The 22,277-nt window shown below is 55.1% G+C and overlaps 1 long non-coding RNA gene across 2 annotated transcripts; it reads right to left on the reverse strand.

Moving 5' to 3' along the window:
- Positions 1 to 2,744: 2,744 nt before the first annotated feature.
- LOC142074474 (uncharacterized) lies at positions 2,745 to 7,547 on the reverse strand. 2 transcript variants are annotated; one of them, XR_012670617.1, is made up of 5 exons: positions 7,289 to 7,547; positions 5,663 to 6,936; positions 5,041 to 5,103; positions 4,208 to 4,352; positions 2,745 to 3,235 (listed from the first exon to the last, which is right to left on the reverse strand). It is a non-coding gene; the product is annotated as an uncharacterized LOC142074474 (long non-coding RNA). The 2 variants fall into 2 exon arrangements; XR_012670616.1 differs by having other exon boundaries at positions 5,041 to 5,526.
- Positions 7,548 to 22,277: the final 14,730 nt, after the last annotated feature.

Below are 22,277 nucleotides of genomic sequence, written 5' to 3' on the forward strand. Positions count from 1 at the left end.
CCCAACCGCGTGGCATCACAAGCACCTGCACAGCAGAAGCAGAGCCCAAATCCTCCTCTTCACAGCCCAAATATTGTTGGAGCCAAGCCTCATTTTTAGGGTACGAACCCTCGTAAGTTCCAACCCCCCCCTTTTAAGGGCCAAACACTCATTTCAAGGGCCCAGAGCCTCATTTTTAAGGACCAAAGTCTGCTTTTAAAGGTCAAAGCCTCATTTTTAGCATCCAAAGCCTTATTTATAGGGTCCAAACCTGTCTTTTATTACCAATAGCCTTTTTTTAGGACACACGCTTCCATTTTTAGGCTCTAAACCCTCACTTTTATGGCAGAAAACGACATTTTAGACTTCAAAGCCTCATTTTTATGGTCCAAAGGCTCTGTTTCAGTTTACAAAGTCTCATTTTTAGAGTCCAAAGCTGCATTTTTAGTTTCTAAAGTCTGATTTTCAGGCTCCAAAGGCTCAGTTTTAGGATCCAGCCAGTTGTTTTTAGGGTCCAAGCCATATACTGAGTTTCCAAACCCTCATTTTTAGGGTGCAAACCCCTCTTTTGGGGCTCTAAGCTTCATTTTTAGGGTCCACAGCTGTGATTCTAGAGTTCAGAATTGCCTTTTTATGGCCCAAACCCTCATTTTGATGGTCCAAACCCCTCTTTTGGGGCTCAAAGCTTCATTTTTAGGGTCCACACCTTTGAGTCTAGACTTCAGAATTGCCTTTTTATGGCCCAAACCCTCATTTTCATGGTCCAAAGGCTCTGTTTCAGTTTACAAAATCTCATTTTTAGAGTCCAAAGCTGCATTTTTAGTTTCTAAAGTCTGATTTTCAGGCTCCAAAGGCTCAGTTTTAGGATCCAGCCAGTTGTTTTTAGAGTCCAAGCCATATACTGAGTGTCCAAATCCTCATTTTTATGGTCCAAACCCCTCCTTTGGGGCTCAAAGCTTCATTTTTAGGGTCCACAGCTTTGAGTCTAGACTTCAGAATTGCCTTTTTATGGCCCAAACCCTCATTTTTAGGGTCCAAACCCCTCTTTTGGGGCTCAAAGCTTCATTTTTAGGGTCCACAGCTTTGATTCTAGAGTTCAGAATTGCCTTTTCATGGCCCAAACCCTCATTTTTAGGGTCCAACCCCTCCTTTGGGGCTCAAAGCTTCATTTTTAGGCTCCACAGCTTTGATTCTAGACTTCAGAATTGCCTTTTTAAGGCCCAAACCCTCATTTTGATGGTCCAAACCCCTCTTTTGGGCCTCAAAGCTTCATTTTTAGGGTCCACAGCTTTGAGTCTAGACTTCAGAATTGCCTTTTTATGGCCCAAACCCTCATTTTTAGGGTCCAAACCCCTGTTTTGGGACTCAAAGCTTCATTTTCAGGGTCCACAGCTTTGAGTCTGGAGTTCAGAATTGCCTTTTTATGGCCCAAACCCTCATTTTTAGGTTCCAAACCCCTCTTTTGGGGCTCCAAGCTTCATTTTTAGGGTCCACAGCTTTGAGTCTAGAGTACAGAATTGCCTTTTTAAGGCCCAAACCCTCATTTTGATGGTCCAAACCCCTCTTTTGGGCCTCAAAGCTTCATTTTTAGGGTCCACAGCTTTGAGTCTAGAGTTCAAAATTGCCTTTTCATGGCCCAAACCCTCATTTTTAGGGTCCAAACCCCTGTTTTGGGGCTCCAAGCTTCATTTTTAGGGTCCACAACTTTGATTCTAGAGTTCAAAATTGCCTTTTTAAGGCCCAAACCCTCATTTTGATGGTCCAAACCCCTCTTTTGGGGCTCAAAGCTTCATTTTTAGGGTCCACAGCTTTGAGTCTAGAGTTCAGAATTGCCTTTTCATGGCCCAAACCCTCATTTTTAGGGCCAACCCCTCCTTTGGGGCTCAAAGCTTCATTTTCAGGGTCCACAGCTTTGAGTCTAGAGTTCAGAATTGCCTTTTTATGGCCCAAACCCTCATTTTTAGGGTCCAAACCCCTTTTTTGGGGCTCCAAGCTTCATTTTTAGGGTCCACAGCTTTGATTCTAGAGTTCAAAATTGCCTTTTTAAGGCCCAAACCCTCATTTTGATGGTCCAAACGCCTCTTCTGGGGCTCAAAGCTTCATTTTCAGGGTCCACAGCTTTGAGTCTAGAGTTCAGAATTGCCTTTTTATGGCCCAAACCCTCATTTTTATGGTGTAAACCCCTCCTTTGGGGCTCCAAGCTTCATTTTTAGGATCCACAGCTTTGAGTCTAGAGTTCAGAATTGCCTTTTCATGGCCCAAACCCTCATTTTTATGGTGTAAACCCCTCTTTTGGGGCTCCAAGCTTCATTTTTAGGGTCCACAGCTTTGATTCTAGAGTTCAAAATTGCCTTTTTAAGGCCCAAACCCTCATTTTGATGGTCCAAACCCCTCTTTTGGGGCTCAAAGCTTCATTTTTAGGGTCCACAGCTTTGAGTCTAGAGTTCAGAATTGCCTTTTTATAGCCCAAACCCTCATTTTTAGGGTCCAAACCCTTCTTTTGGGGCTCCAAGCTTCATTTTTAGGCTCCACAGCTTGGATTCTAGACTTCAGAATTGCCTTTTTATGGCCCAAACCCTCATTTTTAGGGTCCAAACCCCTCTTTTGGGGCTCCAAGCTTCATTTTTAGGGTCCACAGCTTTGAGTCTAGAGTTCAGAATTGCCTTTTTATGGCCCAAGCCCTCATTTTTATGGCCAGCGGGTCACATGCCCAGCTCCCTGCCTGCTACCGCCGCAGGCATCCCCATCCCTCTGTGCCCCGATACGAAGTTGAGCCCAGAGTTGGTGAATCCCTGGGTTTGCTGCCGTTACGACCCAGACGATTGTGCTGCTGCTCTCTGTTTACTGCTGTGCTGTTACTCAGCAAGAAAGGGTCGACCCCTGAAGCTGTCCCTGGGGCGTCTCTCATCGCACCCCCAAGCTGTCCCCTGGCGGGGCCGCCCCAAGGCCTTGCAGGAGGATCAGGGCACTGGGCTCGGGGGGCGGGGGGCGGTTTCAGTTCCTCCGGGGGCTGGAGGGCGCGGGGCCGTTCCGCGACAGCCGGCTGGCGGAGTGGGACAGCCATGGGGGCCGGGCTGGGGGCGGGCGGGCCGGGCGGCTGTCCGGGCTGGCGGGGGCCGGTCCTCCAGGGCTCCGTGGCAGGCGGGCCGCTGTTCCAGGCACGGACGGGGGCTGCTGGTGCCGGGTCTGGCTCTCGGGGGCGCTGGGACGCGCGGGACGGCTGCCAGGCCGCGCTGCCGAAGCTGCGGAGAGGCGCCTGCGGCGAGAAGAGGCTGCTGAGGCCCTGCCGTGGCTGCGGTGCCGGGCGGGTGGGAGGGTGCGGGGCAGCGCTGGGCGCAGCGTGGGGCGCGGGCACCCGGCTGCCCGCGGGAGCGGTGGGCACGGGGAGCTCCGAGCAGAGAACGGGGCGCCCCGCGCCCCCAGCCGGGGCTCTGCTCGCCTGCCCGCGGCTCCTCTCCCCGCGGCCCTGGCCACCCCGAGCCGCCTGCTCTGCAGGTGCCGGGAAGGAGCCCGGGCCCCGGCAGAGCGAGGGGAGCAGAGCTGGGCACGCACCGCGGCGCCGGGGGAGCCTCCAGCTCTCCCTTCCCGGCGGGCCTGGCAGAGAGCAGCGCTCGGCTCCCCTGCCCGTCCCTGCCCGGACAAGGGGACAGCCTGGGCTCTGCTCGGTGAGGTGCTCTCCGTCCCCTCTTCCGAACACCCCTGCACGGACAAAACCCCTGCCTGTGCTGAGGACAGTGTTGGGGTGCAGGGGGGGCAGACGGACTCTCTTCCTCCAAAGCAAGGCAGAGAGCTGGGAAGGTTCCTCACCACGCTCCGAGTTTCTAGGCCACCTTGGCCAAGGTGAACCCCTGGGATTTCCAGCATCACCTAGCAGGGTGATTTCTGCGGGGAGGCTCACGGGTAGGGAGCTGTCGCTCTCGCAAGTCTCACTTTCTCTGGCAACGTCACCCCGTGGTGTTTGGACTTTCTGACCTGGCTCTGCCTACGCCTGTCGCTGGGTCTGCTCTTGCTGAGGCAGGGTCGCTTTTAACTAACGCTTGCCACAGGGTTCAGAAAAGAGTGCTCATTAACCGAGAGGCCAGTTAAAACCTCTTACAGCAGAAAGCTCAGTAGAGTCTGGCCGGTAACTAACCCGGCACTCCACAATACCCGACCTCTAAATGCTTCACGGCTAAGAGCAGCCCTCTCATACAGAAGCTTGGCAAAAGAAACCCCCCCCCCAACTCACCGTTTTCTCTTCCTCCACAGACAGATCGCACAACACACCACCATCCCAAACAGCATAGAGCCCAAGACTGCCACGGCGCCTTCTATGCAGTACTTCTGGAAATCTTCAGGATCCACAGCAGTTGCGCTTCTCTCGCCACCCGCACCTGGAGGAACAATTCTGCACGTTAGCATGTCCTGCACGCTGCTGGTAACCTCACAGGAGGTTTGACGTTGCCAGGAAATGTTCTTTCTCGCTCTGGTACCGTCTCTGAGCCACTGAACGTCTGCCACATTTCCTTGGTTTCAGTAGAAACAAAGGAAACTCCCACAGCCGTCGCAAATCAACGCACCGGGGAGCCTCTCTTTCTCCTCTCGCCTTTGTTTACGCTCTGGGATGGCCGTAATCCAGTTTTCCCAGCGTCACGGCTTTGCTCCCCCTTCTTGGCCACCCTTCACCTTTGCGCACCATTTCTTTTGCGCTCGCCCACCGTCGCTCTCCGAGGTTTGCTGGTGCTGCTGCACGGAGGCTCTCTCCCAGCCTTTGGGACCAGTTGTCCCCTGAACAGAACTCAGGAGGCCAGTTGGGGAGCACGCTGGGGAGCGCAGCTCTTTGCCCGATCGCCCCTTGGAGCAACACGGACAAAACCCATCCCTGCATCAGGGGGTGCCACCCCCAGCTCTCCCTCCCCAGCCCAGTGCCCACCCCCTGAGGGGACGCAGTCAGGCCCTCCCAGGAGACGCCAGAACCTTGCTCTCCCCCTCTGCCTTCTCTCCAGCACGGGCACCGCTGGCGTGCCTCCGGTTTTCAGGACTTGTCTCCCACTTACGGCCCCCTGCAAGACCGCTCAGTACCTGGATCCTTTTGAAAAACTTCATACGTCCCGGCGCGGAGGGCGTCCCCGGGGTCGGACAGCACTGCCAAGAATCGCAGAAAGGTAAAGCCTCAGCACGGCTCCGGCACGGAGGATGCAGAAGGACGGTGCAGGTTCCCTCTGCGCCCGTGCCTGATCTGTCAGTGAATCCCTTCGGACCTCCGTTCCCAGGAGGGATCTCCCTCTGTTGTGCCCAGGGCCTCTAGGGACTCGCGGCAGGCTCTGGGGTGCGGGTGCTGGGGGAGGTGCATTCGATCAAGAGTCCTCTTTCCCGTCATCCGCTGAGCTGGGTGCAGATGGCCTCGTTCCCAAAACGGCAGAGTTCTGAAATGCCCGTGGAGGGGGTGCGGTGGCAGGTGAGCGTCTCGCGGCATCCACGGAGGGTTACCAGCACCTCGCCGGCGCGCTGACGGCAATAACCTCCGCACCCCGGAGACGGCAGCCGTCCTCAGAGAGCCGCTCCTGGCTGCTTTTGGAGCGCGCGCTCAGTCCTAAGGGTTTGGCTGCTGCCGCGACGTGCAGTGGCGAGCAGCAGGGGAAGAGCCTGCAGACACGGGGCGATTTCGATGTATGACACCGAGGGACCGAGGGACAGCGCTTACCTGGCACGTCTCCCGATTGAATTGCCCCCGCTCTGTCGTCAGAGACTGGCACTGCGTGACCGCCTCCTTCCCCAAGCACCTCCTTCTCCACAGTCCCACCGTCCGCCTCTTTAGAAAGAACGTGGGTCACTTGGGTTAGAAGTGTTCCTCAGCAGGAACACGGTATCTTCGGGAGGCAAAATACGGCAATAATGCTTAGAAAGAAAGCCCGGGCATTTGGGGGTGCACCTCGGCACTAGTCCAAACGGTGTCATTCGTGGAGAAAAATTTAAGAGTTGGACACTTTCCAGTTTGCCAGTAGGCAGCAAAACCTGACCTGCTGAGAGACTAGGAGATCGCACGCGATCTTCGTGTTTGCACGTAGTGCATTTTTGGCAAACTGCAAGACGATGGTGAATTCCTTCCTTCGGAGAGGACAGGAAGAGGCTGTAGCCAGTTCAGCTGAGGAAAGAGCCCTTCCGAGAAGCACACCCCATCGCGCCAACTCCATCACACAGTAGGGCTAACAGACACACGCCGTGGACTCGGCCCCAAGCTCTCGCAAGCGTCTTCTGGGCACTTTCACAAGTGGCAGTGAGGAGCCCACAGTCCCCCAGAACGAGAGGAAAACCGCCGCCAAGTTATCTAAACCACAACTAGACGCAGCTAAACCACCCGAGATGAGTTCGCAGCCCTTCAGTTCGGCTGCCTTCAAGTCAGGTGGCTGGCCTCAAGCTGGGTGTCCAGCTTTCACCTGTCCCCGGGCCCGAGGTGTCACCAAGAGTCCTCCAACATCAAGGAGAACAACGGGGCTGGACCAGGCGGTGAAGGTGGGGCTGCTCCGACCCAGGGCATGCCTGCAGCCCCAGCAAAGCCTGCCGGTCTCAGCGACCCCCAGCTGCCTGCGCATCCGCTCTGCCAGTTCCTGCCAGCCGGATACCGACGTCTGCCCAGAACGGTTCTGGCCAGCGATGGTGTAACTGGGGTAGCCGCTGTCCCGGGGACTCAGCCGGAACCACAACGGGTAGCGGGGACTCTGGACCCTCTCCGCGGCCCGCAAGGCGTGAAATCGAGTGTCGGTGCAGCGAGGCTCGGGTCGATCCCTTTCTGCTTGTGTAGGCTACGGCTTGTCCATACATGTCTCTGAAACCTCAGCTTCCCCAGTCTTCTGGTTAAGAGGGATATATACCCACCATATGGTGCTTTGTCCAGTTCCTCCAGGATTTCCTTTAGGATGTCTGATGACCGCCGGGAAGATTGCCCTCTTTTGGCTTCATGCTTTGCTCTTTGAAGACCTTAACAGAAAGTATCCAGTTAAATTTCTCACTAATAAAATATTGAAGACAAGCGCTCAGTCTGGGAAGTCAGTCAAGACCGACCATCGCCCCGGGGATGCCAGGTGGGCTCCAGCGCAGGATCCCGCCAAGGAGCTGGAGCTGGAGCCACATCGGCAACCAAACACCCCTGAGCAGTTTCCACCCTACACTGTGATATACATCGCCATAGCTGAACAGCAGAACCTACGAGGGGATCGTGTGATGACGTGGCACGCGCGACGCAGTTCTGCATTCCCACACCCACAAGAGACGCCTCACCCGCATTTGGGCTTTGAGCCTTTCTCAAAGGCAGGAAAAAGCCGTGCCATACCCGTGCCATCTCCCAGCGCGTCAGCCCTGGAACCCAGCCGGGAGGCTGGATATCCATCGCCTACAGCCACGTCTGTAAACAAAGAGAACAGAGCAGCTCCCGTCAATTTTTCCGTGCTTCAGAGCTGAACAGCAGTGGATGCGGCTCAAACGCGGGATGGCTCCATGGCGCTTGTCTCTCCCTTCCATGCAGGAGCATCGTGCAGACAGTTACCGGGTGCCTGGACCGTGCTGATCCAAAATAAACCATCCCCGGAGCTGTTGGGAGAAAGGACTCCCTGGAGCTCACACCAGCTCTCAACTCAACCCCAACGAGCCCGCTGGCTTTGCAGCAGGCACTGGAAGCAGCGCAGGGTGGGAGAGGCTGGCAAAGAGAGCTTCGCAAGGCAGAAGCACATCATTGCTGAGTCGACCCACTCCCTCTCTGCTCTTCTGGACGTCTGGTCATGGGCCAAGAAAATATTAAGTTAAATTTCGTATGAACGTGTCCTGGTTTTAGCTGGGATAGACTTAATTTTCTCCCTAGTAGCTGGTATAGTGCTGCCTTTTGGATTTCGTACGAGAACAATGTCGATAACGCACCGATGTTGTGGTTGTTGCTGAGCAGTGCTTATATGAGTCAAGGACTTTTCAGCTTCCCACGCTCTGCCAGGAGCACAAGAAGCTGGGAGGGAGCATAGCCAGGACAGCTGACCCAGCTGGCCAATGGGGTATTCCATACCCTATGACGTCATGCTCAGGATATAAAGTCCGGGGGGGGGGGTTGGCCGGGGGGCAGCAATCGCAGCTCAGGGAGGGGCTGGGCATCAGTCAGCGGGTGGTGAGCAATTGCATTGTGCGTCACTTGCTTTGTATGTTCTTTTATCGTTATTCTTCTTCTCTCCTCCTTTGCTCTCCTACTAAACTGTCTCTATCTCAACCCACGGGTTTGACTTTTTTTTTTGGCCGATTCTCTCCCCCATCCCACCGGAGTGGGGGAGGGGGAGCGAGCGGCTGTGTGGTACTTAGTTGCTGACTGGGGTTAAACCAGGACAGAACAGAACATTAAAACCTCAATGCCATTCGCCCAAGTGATATACCCGTGGGATCGCCCTGAGGCTCCGGGACGAGATGACGCTGAGAAGTCGAGTGGCCATCGCCTACAGGCACAGCTGTAATGGAAACGTCTCGAGCCCATCTAATGGAATCTAACGTTTCCATTAGCTGTTGTGATTTACTTCTTTCTCAGTGACCTGCAGTGACTGGAGGGGGGGTCAGGGAATGACGTGGGACCCCGGCGTGGGTGGAGATTTCCAAAGCTGCAGAGGGGCCTGTGGGACCTGTTGGCTGGCACCCGGAGGCTCTCAAAATACCGTTTCCAGACCATCTGCAACACCCCTCGAGGACTGGATGGACAAACGTACGTCCTCTGGGGGATTTCTCGCTGGCGGATCTCTACTGTGCGCCAAAGAGACCCCCACGAAGCACCGGAGGAAAACAATGATCCTTCACGCGTCTCCTGGAGAAGAGCCCGCTGGCCAGTGGGGGCTGCGCCAGCGCTGCCCCCTCTCATCCCCCGGGCCGCGGGCCGGGGCTGTGGGGGGGGACCCGGCTTTGCCCGAGGAGAGCCCTGCAGGGCTGGAGCAAGAACGCTCCCGCCTGCCCGAGCGGACGCCTCCGAGCAGAGACGTCCCCGAGGCCGAGAGCCAGGACCCCGCCGGGGAGCGGCGGAGCCACGGCCCCGGGCACGGCTGTGACCAGCCCGGGGGGGGAGCGCCCGGCCCTGCCGTGCAGCTCCGGCCCCGGCGCGCAGCCTGGGGGTGGCTGCCCCGGGGCAGGGCGGCGCAGGGCCGGCTCTGGGGATGGTTTCTCACGGCCCCACCTCCACCGGGAAAACGCCCCCCCAGTGGCCGCGGCCCCCCGCGCCTCCCCACGGGCCGTCTGCCTCCCCCTCGCCCGTGGAGCCGGCCCCGGCTCACCCAGCCCCGCTGCCCTCCCTGCCCTGCCCCACCGCCACCCCGGTCCCACCGCCACCCCGAGGTGCGGCGGGCACGGCGCCACGCTGCCCGGGGCTGGGTGCCAGCCCTCGCCCGCCCGCCTACCTGAGCCCGGCGCTCGCCACGGGGCAGCCTGCGTGTCCCGGACTCCCAGGGCCGCCAGGAGGAGGAGGATGAGGAGGTAGGCGGGGGACACAGCCCCCCGGGCCTGAGCCATGCTGCTGCCGCTGCTGCTGCTGCTGCTGCTGCTGCTGCTGCTACCGCTGCTGCTGCTGCTGCTGCTGCTGCCGCTAATAGGGCCACCGCTGCAGCCGCTGCTGCTGCTGCTGCTGCTGCTGCTGCTGCTGCTGCTGCTGCTGCTGCTGCTGCTGCTACCGCTGCTGCTGCTGCTGCTGCTGCCGCCGCTGCTGCTGCTGCTGCCGCTAATGGGGCCACCGCTGCCGCCGCTGCTGCTGCTGCTGCTGCTGCTACCGCTGCTGCCGCTAATGGTGCCACCACTGCCGCCGCTGCCGCTGTCCCTGCAGGCACTGCCAGAGCGGTGCCCGCAGCCCAGCCCAGCACGTCACGGCGCGCCACAGCGGGGCTCTGTGACCTCACAGACCGGCCGCCCAACCACAGCCCCACCCCTGGCACGCCCCACCCCCCCACGTCACGTCGGGAGGGCGGGGCTCCCGGAGGGGGACTGCGACTGGCTGCCACGAGGGGTGTTTTGACCGTCTGGAGCTTGACGGTGGTGGTGAAAGGGTCGAGTGTTGGCGGGTACGAATGAGGGGCAAGGCCAACGGGGCAGGTGTCGTGGTGGGAGTCTGGTATAGACCACCCAGCGGGGTGACCAGACGGGTGGGATATTCCATAAGCAGCTGGGAGGAGTCCCACCATCGCTAGCCCTTGTTCTGGTGGGGGACTTCAACTTCCCGGGGGTCTGCTGGAAATACAATCCAGTGGGGAGGAAACGGTCGAGGAGGTTCCCGGAGTGTGTGGAAGAGAACTTCCTGATACAGCTGGTGGGGGAGCCAACCAGGGAAGGCACCCCGCTTGGACCTGTTGGTTGCGAACAGAGAAGGACTTGTGGGTGATGTGATGGGCTCGGGCACGGTGATCATGAAATGATAGAGCTTTCAGTTCTTGGATGTCCTGGTTGCGGCTGGGATGGAGTTGATTTTCTTCCTATTAACTGGTAGAGTGCTGTGTCTTGAATCATAGAATCATAGAATCATAGAATCAGAGAATCATAGAATCATAGAATCATAGAATCATAGAATCATTAAGCTTGGAAAAGACCTCCAAGATCATCGAGTCCAACCATCAACCCAACGCCACCATGCCCACTAAAGCATGTCCCGAAACGCCTCATCTCCACAGCTTTTAAATACTTCCGGGGTATTTGGATGTAGTAGGAGAATAATGTTGATAATACGGTGATGTTTTAGTTGTTGCTAAGTAACGTTTACGCTAGTCAAGGACTTTTCATCTTCCCGTGCCCCGCCAGAGGGGCCAAGGGCAAGGACACGGTAAATCCCAAGATTTACCCCCTGAAATTTCCTGAGCCGTTTGCTGCAACTATTGTAGGTGAGTAGGACACCGGGAAAAAGGTTGCCCTTTAAGGCCTTTTAAGGTTTTTCTCTGACACCACAAGCTACGCCTGGTTTACCCGTGACTTCTCAATTCAATTCCCTCGCACCCGCACAAGAACATAACTATACCCAAGAGCGACAATTCCTGGGAAACTGTTATGCAGCAACCATCGGTTAACGACACATGATTTTAAATATTATAAACCCACAACAAGAGCTCCAACTGGCCCTTAGCGTGGGGGGGGGGAGGGAAATTATTTGTTCCTAATAGATTTGGGCACGTTCAGCTTTAAACGACCACAAAACATGAACAGAGCGGGACAAAAACGTATCATGGGAATTGAAGGAAGTCCCCAACGCGTACCCCTGTTAGACGAGACACCCATCCAGGTGGGGCTCCTATCAGTGATGCATTCTTTTATACTGACTGAAAACAGCCCCAAAAATTTATTAGGGAGAGATTTACTCTGTAAATTGCACGTTTAAATTGTTTAAATTGTTCCACCCAGGGCACGTGGCTCCGGATACCTATCAGGAATTTATCTAAACCAGTCGCCGCATTACAGGAAGGTCCTAGAGACTTCGCCCTACCAAAAAAGCTGCAAAACTCCCATATTTAGGGGTGGGATCCCACTGAAGCAGAACTCCTAAAATCCACAGAACTGGTTATCCTATGAACTAAAGAGGGTTCCCCGCCTTCACTCAAAGAATACCCGTTATCGCATGAAGCCATTGAAGGGGAATCACCCCTAATCCAGAGCTTTTTATGCCAAGGGATATTAAAAGAACGCCAATCACCATGTACCACCCCTTTTCTACCCATTAACAAAAACCTAAAACGGGCCCAGACGGGAAACCTGGCTTCCGATTTGAACAGGATCTAAAAGTCATCAATGAGAGGGTAGAAATACCCCACCTAATAGTGCCTGATCCATCAGCTATTATTACCGTAATCCCCTCAAATTCTAAATTTTATACTGTAATTGATGTATGTGCAGCATTTTTTAGCATCCCCATTCACCCCTATTTCCAATATATTTTTGCCTTTACTTGGATGTCAAGAGCAACTTACTTGGAATCAATTATCTCCAGGATTCGCAGGGTCGCCGGCTATTTTTTCTCAGATATTGCTCAAAGATTTACAAGACACACAACTTCCAGGGCAATCTGTACTAGTACAATACGTTGATGATTTACTAATCGCTAACCCAAACTCCCACACACGTAAAATCGATACTCTAGCGTTATTGACTGCGTCGGCTGATAAAGGTCACAAAATTTCTCTTTATAAACTCCAATTTTGTAAATCAGAAGTGGAATAGTTAGGGTATATCTTACACGAAGGAATTCAAATTTTATCCCTAAATTGCATCCAAGCAATGCAAAATTTTCCCCAGCCACAAACTAAAAACCAGATGCGAGCCTTTTGAGGGGCCGTAGGATTTTGTACGCCACAGATTGCTGCTTTTGGAGAATTAGCGAAGTCACTCCTTGACAGTAAACATCAGGATAAAGCAAAACCTTCGCAATGGGCTGTGGACTAGACGATTGCCTTTGAAAAACTTAAACTTTATTGACAGCACCTGCACGTGGCCTTCCAAATTATGATAAACCTTTTACGTATACGTACATGAACGGGAAGGAACTGCCTCCAAGGCACTGACAGAACTGCAGGGGCCACCAAGACCTGTAACGCGTTACTCTACGCATGTAGACCCGGTCCTGCGAGGACCTAGCCCTTCCATGCCTGCTGCAGCTGCTTTAATAGGCAAAGTGCAAATTCCAGTCGTAGGACACCCCGTAGAAGTTCAATTACCCCATGAAGTTGAAACAGGCTTGACAAATCATGGAACTCGAGCTTTGTCACCTCAACGCCTTCATAAATAATAAGCGACACTCTTAAAAGCTGACATTACACTGAAACGTGCAGCTTCCATCCTTCCACCACCCCGTGAAGGACTTTTGCGTAACGGCTGCATAGAAATTATACAAGAAACTGGAAAAACAAGAGAAGACAACCAAGATAGCCCTCTTGCACATCCAAGTTTGATTCTATAGGTTAACAGCTCCCTATCATAGAATCATAGAACCATGAAGGTTGGAAAAGACCTCGAAGATCATCGAGTCCAACCGTCAACCCAACACCACCATACCCACTATATTACCTAAATGGACATGAGTAATTTCATTGGTCTGCACAGCTGTACTGTAACATATATAAACCCTGCTTTCCTCTGTACCGGGGTCCCCCCGTGCCTTAGGCTGGGGAACAATTATGCGCATAGGTAAAATATTCACGCTGGAGCTCTGTGCTTGCCTAGGCGCCTAACGGCCCCCCAAATTGCTGTCGCTCCCGCCAGAGCCCAGCTCCAAAAGTGAAAAAGTCTGTGCTGGTTTTGGCTGGGATAGACTTAATTTTCTTCCTAGCAGCGGGTATAGCGCTGTGTTTTGGATTTTGCACGAGAATAATGTCGGTAACACAGCGATGTTTTAGCAAGTTTTTAGCTAAGCAGTGTTTAGACTGGTCAAGGACTTTTCAGCTTCCCATGCTCTGCCAGGGGCACAAGAAGCTGGGAGGGGGCACAGCAGCGAGCACCCCTAGTGCCCAGCACTCCCAGTGCCCAGCACATGGACATGCCCAGGACACAGACGTGCCCAGCACGCAGCACCCTCAGCTCCCAGAACCGCCAGTGCCCAGCACCAAGCGCCCAGCACCCAGACATGCCCAGCACCAGACATGCCCAGCACCCAACACCCCCAGTGCCCAGCGCCCAGCACTGGATATGCCCAGCAACCAGCACCCAGCATCTAGAAAAAAGCACCGAGACATGCCCAGCACCCAGCACCCAGCACCCGGACATGCGCAGCACCCAGAACCCCCAGCGCCCAGCACCCACCAAACCCCATGCCCACCAGCCAGAACCCAGACATGCCCAGCATCCGGACATGCCCAGCACCCAGCACCCCCAGTGCCCAGCACTGAGAACCCAGCATCCCGGACATGCCCAACACCGAGCACCCAGCACCCGGAACACCCAGCGCCCAGCACCCACCAATCCCCATGCCCACCAGCCAGAACCCAGGCATGCCCAGCATCCGGACATGCCCAGCACCCAGGACCCCCAGTGCCCAGCACCAAGAACCCAGCATCCCGGACATGCCCAACACTGAGCACCCAGCACCCAGATATGCCCAGCACCCAGCATCCCCAGAGCCCAGCACCCAGCACCTGGATATGTCCAGTACGCAGCACCTCCAGCAGTCAGCAGCCAGACATGCTCAGCACCCAGCACCCCCAGCGCCCAGCACCCAGCACCCAGACATGCCCAGCACGCAGCACCCCCAGTGCCCAGAACCCAACAACCAGCCATGCCAAGCACCCAGCACCCCCAATGCCAAGCCCCCATTGCCCTGCACCTGGACATGATCAGCACCCAGACATGCTCAGCACCCAGACACGCTGAGCACCCAGCACCCTGAGCATCCAGCACACCGACATACCCAGCACCCCACGCTCCCAGCACTCCCAGTGCCCAGCACCCAGCATCCAATGCCCAGCATCAGGGGTAGCATTAGGGTTAGGCTTTGGGTTAGGGTAAGGTAGAGGGTTAAGGTTTGGGATTAGGGTTGGGTTTAGGGCTAGGGTTTGGGGATAGGATTAGGGTTTTAGGTCCAAGCCCAAATTGGACACCCTCCACCCTATCCTCCGACACAGAAATGGCCAGGAGTGAAAGCTGCTGCTGGCCCTCACCTTCCCTTGGCAGTCCATTACACGCTCAACAACAGCGTGGCTCTGCCCTTGATCTAATCCTAACCCTAAACCTTGTAAGAGTCCAAGCCCAGAACGGACACCCACCCTGTCCTGGTTTCAGCTGGGATAGGGTTAAATTTCTTCCTAGTTCTGTGTTTTGGATTTAGCATGAGAAGAACGTTGATAACTGATGTGTTCAGTTGTTGCTAAGTACCCTGCTAGTCAAGGTTCATTCAGCTTAGGAGAAAAAAAACAAACCCAAACCAAACCAAGTGTTGGGAGGGAGCACAGCCAGGACAGCCCGCCCAGCTGGTCAACAAGGTATTCCATACCGTGTGACGTCATGCTCAGTATATGAATGGTAGGCGTGTTCCAGTAACTAGCGATTGTTACTTGGTTATTGGTCAGTGCGGGTGGTGAGCAATTGCACTGTGCATCACTCATTTTGTATATTCTATCATCATCATCATTATTATTATTATTATTATTATTATTTTATTATTATTTTATTATTATTATTATTTTTTTTATTATTTTTATTATTTTTATTATTTTCCCTTTTCTGTTCTATTAAACTGTCTTTATCTCAACCCACGAGTTTTTCTCACTCTTACGCTTCCAATTCTCTCCCCGACCCAACTGCGGGGTGGGGGGTGGGGGAGTGAGCGAGCAGCTGCGTGGTATTTGGCTGCCTGCTGGGTTAAACCACGACACACCCCCTTAAGCTCCGATACAGAAGCGGCCAGGGGTAAAAGCTGTTGCTGGCCCTCACCTTCCCTTGGAAGCCCGGTCACAGCCGAACCTACAGGGAGGCTCTGCACGTGCTCTACAATCTAAACCTCGTTATCTCCAGAGCTCAGCTCCAAAACAGACACAAACCACCTCAGGCTCCCACACAGAAGTGGCCAGGACTGGAAGTTGTTTGTGGCTTTCACCTCTCTTTGGCATCCCCTTCGCAGAGACACCAACCCCGGGGCTCTGCGCTTCCTCCACCCTACATGTCTTACACCGGCCGGAGCCCAGGTCCTAAACCGAAAAACCACTGCCTCGGGCTCCCACACAGAAGTAGCCAAGAGTGAAAGCTGTTGGTAGCCCTCACCTTCCCTTAGTAGTCCCTACACAGCCCAACCAAAACCAGGGCTCAGCCCTTAGCCGTGTTGGTCGCGTTGTGACCGGGCTGCCAAGGGAAGGTGAGAGCTGCCAACAGTCCTGGCTAATTGTGTGTGGGAGCCCGGTGGGGTGCTTGTCTGTTTTGGAGTTGGGCTCCAGCAAGCTTGACGATTGGGTGGTAGAGCAAGCGCCAAGCCCGGGTGTTGGTGGGGCTGAGAAGGGGCTTCCATGGGAAGGGTTAGGGTTAGGAGTAGAGCAAGCGCAGAGCCGCAGTGCTGGTGGGACTTGGAAAGCCCAGCACCCAGCACCCCCAGCCCCCAAAACCTGGATGCCCCCCAGCACCTGGGCACCCCACACCCAGCTACCTCCACCACATGGATGCTCCCAGCACCTGAGCAACCCCCGCACCAAACACCCAAATGCCCAGCACCCGGACATGCCCAGCACCCCCAGCGTCCAGCAACCAACACCGGACATGACCAGCATGCAGAGATGCCCAGTACCCGGCATCCTCAGTGCCCAGCACCCTCAGTGCCCAGCACCCAGCACCCCAAGGGCCCAGAACCCACCAGTGTTAGGTGCTCTGGGTGCTGGGTTATGGGTACTGAGGCTCCCGGGTGCCGGGCATGTCCAGGTGCTGGACATGACCGGGTGCTGGGCACTGGGTCTTCTGGGTGCTGGGTGTTTCCGGGTGCTGGCCATGTCCACATGCTGGGTTCCAGGCCCTTGGGGTGCTGGGTGGTGGGCAGTGGGGGTGCTGGGGATGCTGGGGATGCTGCATGCTGGGCACTGAGGACATTTTGTTATTCCCGTATCAGAACGCAGCTTCATTCCATTTCCTCGCGTCCAATCACTGGTCACCAGAGAGAGGAGATCAGCACCTCCCCCTCCACTGTTCCCCTTGAGGAAGGTGTAGACCGCGATGAGGCCACCCCTCAATCTTCTCTTCTCCAAGTTGAACAAACCAAGTGACCTCAGCCGCTCCTCCTAAGTCTCGAGACCTTTCACCATCTTGGTTGCCCTCCTCCGGACACGCTCTAATAGTTTGATGTCCTTTTTCTATTGAGGTTCCCAAAACCGCACGCAGCACTCGAGGTGGGGCCGCACCACTGCGGCGTAGAGTGGGACAATCACCTCCCTACGCTGTGCTTGATGCACCCCAGGACGCGGTTGGCCCTTTGGTTGCCAGGGCACACTGTTGGCTCCTCTTCCACTTGCCATCAACCCAACCCCCTCCGATCTCTTTCCGCGGGGCTGCTCTCCAGCCTCTCGTCCCCCAATTCGTGGGTATATCCATATATATTAAATTTCATATGGTTGCTGATTGCCCAGCTCTCTGGTCTATCCAGATCTCTCTCTGAGGTCTCTCCACCCTCGAGGGAGTGCCCCCCGCCCCAGTTTAGTAGCGTCGGCAAACTTACTTGATGCACATTTGACTCCTGCATCCAGATCATTTATAAAAACATGAGAGAACACTGGCCCTGACATTGAGCCCTGGGGAACCCCACCGGTGACTGGCCACCAGCCTGATGTAACCCCATTCACTATAACCCTTTGAGCCCTTTGTGGTCCCCAAATCCTCATTTTGAGGGCCCAAATCCTCATTGTTAGGATCCAAACCTTTCTTTTATTACCCATAGCCTTTTTTAAGGGCCCACAGTTAATTTTTAGGGTCTAAAGCCTCATTTTTAGGGCAGAAAGCCTCATTTCCATGGCCAGGATTGCTGGTAAAGGATTGAAAGTGGCTTGGTGAGCGCTCCCGCCAGCTCCCTCAGTACCCTTGGGTGGATCCCATCCGGCCCCATAGACTTGTGCGTGTGTCTAAGTGGGGTAGCAGGTCGCTAACCATTTCCCTTGGGATTATGGGGGCTTCATTCTGCTCCCCATCCCTGTCTTCCCGCTCAGGGGGCTGGGTACCTGGAGAACAACTGGTCTTACTATTAAAGACTGAGGCAAAGAAGGCATTAAGAAGCCTTCTCCTCCGCCTTTGTCACCCTGTCCAGGGTGGCAGTTCTGCTAACCTCTCTCCTTCCTTCTCCAATGTCCTGGTTTAACCCCAGCCGGCAACTGAGCCCCACCCAGCCGCTCGCTCGCTCGCTCCCCCCACAATGGGATGGGGGAAAGAATGAGAAGGGTAAAAGTGAGAAAACTCCGGGGCTGAGATAAAGACAGTTTAACAGGGAAAGCAAAAACCGCGCACAAGCAAAGCAAATCAAGGAATTCATTCCCTACTTCCCACCGGCAGGCAGGTGCTCAGCCATCCCCAGGAAAGCAGGGCTCCGTCACGCCTAACGGTGACTTGGGAAGACAAACGCCATCACTCCGAACGTCCCCCCCCTTCCTTCTTCTTCCCCCAGCCTTATATGCTGAGCGTGACGTCACATGGTATGGAATAGCCCATTGGCCAGCTGGGCCAGCCGTCCTGGCCACGCTCCCTCCCAGCCCCCCGCGCACCTGGCGGGGCACGGGAAGATGAAAAGTCCTTGACTAACGTAAACATTACTTAGCAACAACTAAAACATCACCGTATTATCAACATTATTCTCCTACTACATCCAAATACCCCGGAAGTATTTAAAAGCCGTGTAGATGAGGCGTTTCGGGACATGCTTTAGTGGGCATGGTGGTGTTGGGTTGACGGTTGGACTCGATGATCTTGGAGGTCTTTTCCAAGCTTAATGATTCTATGATTCTATGATTCTATGATTCTATGATTCAAGACACAGCACTCTACCAGTTAATAGGAAGAAAATCAAGAAAACCAATGTTCCGTGCAGGTGTAGGGGGGTTTATCCTGGATTCTGGCCGATTGTGGTTCTGGCGGTGGTTATATGCCTGGTTTCATCGAAGGGTTGTTTTGTTGTTGGTACGGGGACCTTCTCAGGTGGCAAGAGCTGGCTTTAGGTTGGGTGTTTGGGTCAAATTGACGCCAAGGTAGAAGTTCGTAGTCCCAGGCTGAGTTCGTTCTTCTAAGGATACTGCACTTAGAATCTTGCCTTCCGCGCCGAGCTCCTCGGCCCCTCGGGGAGGCAGGAGGAGGGCAGGGACTGCGGGAACCGGAGGCAGAAACCGGGAGAGGAAAGGACAGAGGTAGGCGCGGTGGTGGAAGGTGACATTGCTGGGGTGTGGTGAGGTCACTGGCGTGGGAGGAAGCGGATTGGTCAGGGGCGTCGGGTGGCACTGAGGTGCTCGGTGCCTGCCAGTGACAGCGCAGAGAGGATAGAGCTGGGGGGGCAGAGGAGAGGTAGGATGGGGGGATGGCAAGGGGCCAGCAGCGAGGGGTCGGCTGGGGCGGGGCTGGTGAGGTCACTTCTGCCGGAGACGCTGATAGGGTGGGAGCAGGCACGTGGCTTGCCTACTCCTTGTGAGGTCACATCTGTCCCTGCAGGTGATGGGCCAGCAGCATGCAAATACTTTGGAAGTTCCTTGTGAGGTCACTTCTTCCCGAGACCCTGATAGGCCAGCAGCAGGTGGATGGCTGGGCGGTGCTTGTGAGGTCACATCTTCCCGAGACCCTGATAGGCCAGCAGCAGGCGGATGGCTGGGCGGTGCTTGTGAGGTCACTTCTTCCCGAGACCCTGATAGGCCAGCAGCAGGCGGATGGCTGGGCGGTGCTTGTGAGGTCACATCTTCCCGAGACCCTGATAGGCCAGCAGCAGGCGGATGGCTGGGCGGTGCTTGTGAGGTCACATCTTCCCGAGACCCTGATAAGCCAGCAGCAGGCGGATGGCTGGGCGGTGCTTGTGAGGTCACATCTTCCTGAGATCCTGATAGGCCAGCAGCAGGCGGATGGCTGGGCGGTGCTTGTGAGGTCACTTCTTCCCGAGACCCTGATAGGCCAGCAGCAGGCGGATGGCTGGGCGGTGCTTGTGAGGTCACATCTTCCTGACACCCTGATAGGCCAGCAGCAGGCGGATGGCTGGGCGGTGCTTGTGAGGTCACATCTTCCTGACACCCTGATAGGCCAGCAGCAGGCGGATGGCTGGGCGGTGCTTGTGAGGTCACATCTTCCCGAGACCCTGATAGGCCAGCAGCAGGCGGATGGCTGGGCGGTGCTTGTGAGGTCACTTCTTCCCGAGACCCTGATAGGCCAGCAGCAGGCGGATGGCTGGGCGGTGCTTGTGAGGTCACATCTTCCCGAGACCCTGATAGGCCAGCAGCAGGCGGATGGCTGGGCGGTGCTTGTGAGGTCACATCTTCCTGAGATCCTGATAGGCCAGCAGCAGGCGGATGGCTGGGCGGTGCTTGTGAGGTCACTTCTTCCCGAGACCCTGATAGGCCAGCAGCAGGCGGATGGCTGGGCGGTGCTTGTGAGGTCACATCTTCCCGAGACCCTGATAGGCCAGCAGCAGGCTTGTGGCTGGGCGGGTGTTGGTGAGGTCCCTTCAGCTGGGCCCGTGGCGTCTCCTCCTCCTGCCACCTACCAGGATGAAAGGTCCTGGCCGGCTGCGATGAGCCCCGGAGTCTTCTCCTGCCTGGGCTGAGCCACGCGGTGCCCGCGGACTCTGCCCCAGCGGTGAGGGCTCCCGCGTCCTCCCCCCGCAGCCGCGGCCCCCGCTGAGCTGGCTGCAGCTGGTGGATGTCTGTCCTGTACCGGGGTGGGGGGGACACGTGGGTGCTGGGGGGGGAAGCCCCGTACGTGGCGTGGTGCGGTGTCTCTGTAGCGGTGTTGGTACCTGCACCAGTATCTGTAAGGCTATCGATATCTGCAACCGTTCGGTATCTGCAGTGGCCTCTGCAGCTGCAACGGGATTTGAATCTGCCGTGGCATCCGCGAAGGTGTCTGCGCCTGGAACGCTGCGTCTGCAACTGTCCTGTCACCTGCAGCGCTCCAGTGCAGACACCGCTGCAGATGCGGAAAACATTGCCGAAAACATGGCCAACGCTACTGCAGATCCGGATACCATTGAAGGTTCAGATGCCATAGCGGATGCTACTGCAGATGATGATGTCATTGCAGATGATGATGCCATTGCAGATGGTGATGTCATTGCAGATGATGGTGCCATTGCAGATGATGGTGCCATTGCAGATGATGATGCCGTTGCAGATGTAGATGCCATTGCAGATGTAGATGCCATTGCAGATGATGATGCCATTGCAGATGGTGATGCCATTGCAGATGATGATGCCATTGCAGATGTAGATGCCATTGCAGATGATGGTGCCATTGCAGATGGTGATGCCATTGCAGATGGTGATGCCATTGCAGATGATGGTGCCATTGCAGATGATGATGCCATTGCAGATGATGATGCCATTGCAGATGATGATGTCATTGCAGATGATGGTGCCATTGCAGATGATGGTGCCATTGCAGATACCACTGCAGACACCACAGAAAATGCAGATGCCGTGTAAGACACCATCGCAGATGCGGATGGCATTTCAGAGGTGGGTGACATTGCAGGAATCATTGCAGATGCAGGGACAAGTGCAGATGCTGTTGCAGGTAGCGCAGGAGATGCAGATACCATTGAAGGTGCGATGGCGGGTGCAGATACAATTTCAGACGCAATTGCAGGTCTCAGTGTCCCCCGTCTATATTGGTATCAGCGTCTGTAATGGTATCTATACGAGTACCTGTATGCGTAAGAGTATCTGCATCTGTACTGGTATCTATATCTGCACCCACAATTATATTTATATCAACAGCTTTGTGTGTAATGGTGCCTCTACCTCTGAGGGACTCTACTTGTATCTGTACGTATAATTGTATACTTGGACGTATAATTGAATCTGTACGTCTAATTTTATCTGCAGTTGTACGCGTCACGTGTGATTGCACTCCTGTACTTGCATGTTTGAGTTTTCTCTGTCATTGTATCTGCAACTTTATATATTTTGTGCCTATATCTGCGATTGTATCCAAAATTCCACGTGAATCTGTGTAATTATCATGGTTTCTGTGACGGTATGGGTGATGATACTGGCAGTTGTGATGGTACCAGTATCCGCGCCTCTAATGGTGTCTCTATGTGTATTTGTAATCGTACTTGTAACTCCGGCTGCCTTGCTGTGTCCCTGCACGTGTACTTCCGATGGTTCTGCGGGTGGACATGGGTTTGGTTTCTGTATGGGCGCATGGAATTCCCGCTCTGACTGAAATAGTAACAGCAAGGGATGTCTCTAACGGTGTCTGTACCACTACCGGTCGCGGTGTGGGAGTGACTGTCTGTGATGGTATTGCTGTCTCTGTACTGGTATCGGCATCTGTGATAGTTGCGGCAGTGGCATCTCCAATGGTTTCTCCAACTGCAGTGGTACCTTCGTCGGCAGTGTTATGCTTCTCAACCGGAGTCCACAGTGTGCCCTGGTAGCCAAAAGGGCAACCACATCCCGGGGTGCATCGAACAGCGTAACTAGCCCGTCAAAAGAGGTGATTATCCCACTGTATTTGGTGTTGGTGGGGTCTCACCTTGAGTATTGGGTGCAGCGTTTGGGAAGGACGTGAAGTAGCTGGATGCCTCCAGAGGAGGGCAACCCAGCTGGTGACAGGGCTGGAAGACAAGTCCTCTGGGGACTCCGGTCTGTCTCGTTTGGAGAGGAGGAGGCTGAGGGGCAACCTCGTGGCTTTCT

The sequence above is a fragment of the Calonectris borealis genome, chromosome 36 (assembly GCF_964195595.1).
Source record: "Calonectris borealis chromosome 36, bCalBor7.hap1.2, whole genome shotgun sequence".
Lineage (NCBI taxonomy): Eukaryota > Metazoa > Chordata > Aves > Procellariiformes > Procellariidae > Calonectris > Calonectris borealis.